This window comes from Mandrillus leucophaeus, unplaced genomic scaffold (genome assembly GCF_000951045.1).
Source record: "Mandrillus leucophaeus isolate KB7577 unplaced genomic scaffold, Mleu.le_1.0 Scaffold5, whole genome shotgun sequence".
NCBI lineage: Eukaryota > Metazoa > Chordata > Mammalia > Primates > Cercopithecidae > Mandrillus > Mandrillus leucophaeus.
Window position 1 is genome coordinate 6,760,499 of NW_012105364.1, and position 3,771 is coordinate 6,764,269.

At 54.4% G+C, this 3,771-nt stretch overlaps 1 protein-coding gene across 1 annotated transcript in view; it reads right to left on the bottom strand.

Moving 5' to 3' along the window:
* The window catches only part of LEP (leptin), a 20,161-nt gene extending 17,068 nt beyond the window's left edge, over positions 1 to 3,093 (bottom strand). Inside the window, exon 1 of the mRNA XM_011995920.1 lies at positions 3,059 to 3,093. The gene's annotated coding sequence lies outside the window, so the exon portion shown is untranslated. The remainder of the gene's footprint in view (positions 1 to 3,058) is intronic.
* Between the last annotated feature and the right edge of the window lie 678 nt (positions 3,094 to 3,771).

The window sequence follows — 3,771 nt, forward strand, 5'->3', positions numbered from 1 at the left end:
ACATTCTTTCTGTTCATCAGAAAGATCTGATCTCATCAGAGATACAGATAGGTTTCTACTCCTGTGTCAGCTCTAATCTTGTGTGTGTGTGTGTGTGTGTGTGTGTGTGTGTGTGTGTGTGTCAGGGTCTTGCTCTGTCACTCAGGCTGGAGTGCAGTGGTGTGATCAAGGCTCACTGGAGCCCCGACTTCCAGGGCTCAAGCAATTCTCCCACCTCTCAGCCTCCCGAGTAGCTGGGACTACAGGTGTGCACCACCACATCAAGTTAATTTTTGTTTATTTATTTATTTTTTTATAGAGATGGGATTTTGCCATGTTGCCCCGGCTGGTCTGGAACTCCTGGGCCCCAGTGATCCACCTGCCTTGGCCTCCCAAAGTGCTGGGATTATAGGCATGAGTCATGGTGCCTGGCCTCTGATCAGTTTTTGAGGCTCCCTCGAATTCTGTGTGAGGGGCATCTGAAGTCTCCAACGAGACTCAGAAGGAGAGGCTGCCCTGATCAGTTAATGACACGTGTACCTGTTCCAGCATCTACCACAAGCCTGGAACACAGCAGGGCTTCATTAAATATTTGTTGCATGAATAAATGAAAGATTTCCCATTCTCGATCTGCATTGGCTAACCAGGGTAACCTAACTCCTCAATGGTTCACTTGCTCCCATCTTAAAGTCACATCCTAGAATTCACTTTGGCCCAGCAGGAATTCTTATGAAGTTGTCTTAATAAAGACAGAAAATGCTTCAGTGTCCAAGTCTCCCTTTCTTGGGGACCTTGGTCTGCTTCCTGCACTTCCTATGTGCCCTCTAGCACCCAGGTGGGCCAGGATTCCCTTCAGCTTCCTAAGCTCTGCTCCATCTTGACTGTCATCCCTAGGTACTCCCTCCCATGGACCCATTCGTGAGCCTGGCTCCTGCTCCTGGACTCTGGGACCCCTGCCCTTCTCAGAGACCCCTGCTCTGCCCTCCCGTCTTCTCTGCGGTTTCTCTTCTCTTCCTTGGCAACCCCCCCCAGCCTGGAGCACCCCAGAGCAAATGTAATGTACACCCAGATGTTGACTAAATCTCCTATGGTATTAGTGAAATGTTGGTATGGGCATTGATTATAGATTCCATTCCAGAGAGCTAACAAACTGAGCAGGAAAGACGGTAGCATGCTGTCTGCTAAGCAACAAGGCACATCAGCTGTCACATGTGGAATAAGTGCAAAGGAGTCTGTGAGCCCAGACACCAAGTGTGTTGTTTTTAAGCAGAAACAACCTCTCTGTTTCTCTGAGACAAATGTGTGGACGAAGAATTTCAAGACTTTCTGCCAACCGGCCAGAATGAAGCTGCGGCTGCCAGACTCCTACCCCGGTGGGGATGGGGTAACTGACTGCCAGAGAATTTGGCTCAATTTTCCTTTAAATCACACCAGTGCTGTTCACAGATGCACAAGACACAAGGACTCTACCTTCCTGGAGCCCCTCTTTTCTCCTTGGCTCCCACGCCCCTGGGGGTTCTAAGTGGGGGTGGGACATTGACCCAGGTTCCGTGGTGGCCACCTCCGCACTCTGCATGGGCCACTCAGACGTGTGAGGCATCTGCCTGGGGCTGACGGGCAGGAATTCATTGCAACTTCCCTGGCTCTGTCCTTGGCACTTGGAGCCATTTCCTGGAATGGAGGGGGAGGAAAATATTTCCCCAAATACCAAGAAGAGTTATTTTGGGTATAAAATGTACAAAATATGAGGAGGATGCTCCTTTAGCCAACATGGAAAAGTTCCCCTCAGCCCAATGTCCACAACTGCTTGGGAAGGGAAAGAACCTGAAAGCATCCACTGTTTGTCTCTTGCTTTGTCTCCCTGCCTAAGTGAGAGAGAGATGATCAGTGTGGCCTTGTTTCTAAGGGCATTAGAACAGGAGCACTCACGTTGCTAGAAGCCTCCATATTTGGTTCTGCAGACAATCCTAATAGGAAAGAGATTGGGAACACTCCCCGGTTCCAGCTTCCCATGGCCCAGCTCAGAATCCTACAGAACAAACACAACTCCGGCTGCCAGAGGTCATTCTGCACTGCAAAGGAAGAGAGCCTGTGCTCCTGGAACGGTACCACCAAGTCTCTGCTCTTCGCCCACCTCCCCAAAGATCACCCTTCCAACAGAAATTAATCACCTCTTCCAAGTTGCTATTCTGAAATGACAGCCAGGCTACTTGTCTCACTTGGACCTAACTGTATTTAAGGAGTCACTTTCCCAAAACACCACCATCTTTAAACTATAGAAACAGGAGTGTAAATGCGAAGGTACTCACAGTGAAATCCAAACCAAGCGCAGACTGAAGGAAGGCTATAGGTGAGCCTGGTGGGCCAACAGCGCGTATTTAGCAGTCCTGGCTAGAAGTTCGCTAATAACCAGTTCTGAACCCCAAGGACACCTCATTGTATGCATTGCAAAGAAGGCAATTTGCATGGCTTTGAGGACAGATCTGGTGAGACCCTGCACAATTTCTCTGGAAGATTTTTGAGTCTTCCTGACACTTGTTTCCCCCACCTCTACTCATCATTGCCTTCCTCCTGGGCATTGGCCTTATACAGCCCCTCCCATTCAGAAGTCAGGAACTTCCCTGGAAAATGAAGCCTGAATTCCTACTCGCAGAGCAAGGCAATGTCTAGGTCTGAGACTGATCACTTGCATCTGCGTCCCTCCTACCCCCAAGTTTATCTCCTCCAGACCGGGGTGGGACACCCTGATCTTTGGGGATGTGCCCAAGGCAATTTCCAGTGCATCTTAGCTCTGCGAATGCCACGAGGTTGGTGGGTCTGACAGTCTCCCAGGGACCTGGCTGGTTCTGCAAGGTCAGAGCCCTGCCTTTTGGGCACCGGCACAGCCCAGCAGCGAATCCAACGCTCCTCCAATCCCAGTAGCCTTCTCTCTGGCTAGAACTCGGTACAAAGCTATCACAGTCCAGAACTAAGCCATCCCTCCTGACTCAGTTTCCCCGGGATCCAGAGTGGGGTGGGGCGCTGTGGCCTGCCAAGAAAGACCGGCAGAGAAGGAGGAAGGAGCGCGCCGGGGCCTTACCTTGCAGTCGCTGGCTCTGCGATTCCTCCGGGGCTCCATGCCTGCCCGCCCCTCTTATAGCGGCCCTTCACAACTTGCGCAACTGCCCCGCAGGCCCCGGGGCACTCTAAACGCCAGCTTCCGCCCCGCCCCTCAGGGTAGCGACGTGCGGGGCGGCTGCGAGCCCCGGGCCCGCAGTGTGCGCCTCGCGGGGCCTCGAGGGAGGGCCTCGGCTCACCAGGAGCCACGCGCGCACCCTCGGGTACCTCCCAAAAATTTGGGGTTGGCTGGCAGGAGCGAGAAGTCCTCGATGTCCCGCCAGAGGCTCTGGCGCGACTATGGCGCAAGGATCGGCCCCTCGGGAAGGTGCAGGGCGCGGCCGGGGCGGGGGTGACTGTGAGGGGCTCCGTGGAGCGGGCTGGGGCATCCGGTGGCGCCCTCGCTGGCCTGGGCGCGGCCTCCGGGCGGGAGCGAACCAGGACTCGGCCCCGACGGCCCTGTAAGCCCGGGAAGCCCAGTGTTAGAGGGAGCGGCCGGCCTGCGCCAGGTGCCCCCACCCAGAATGGGGGGTTGGGGGGTTCTGCAGTCCCACCCCTTCTCTGGCACGCGGAGAATCGAGTTCCAAGCCTCAGGGCGAGTTGTCTCTGGTTGGCACCCAAGGGAGTGCATGCTCTCTGGAGGACTCCAGGCGGGCACTGCGGCCTTTGGGGACGCTCTGGACTCACTGTGGGTCT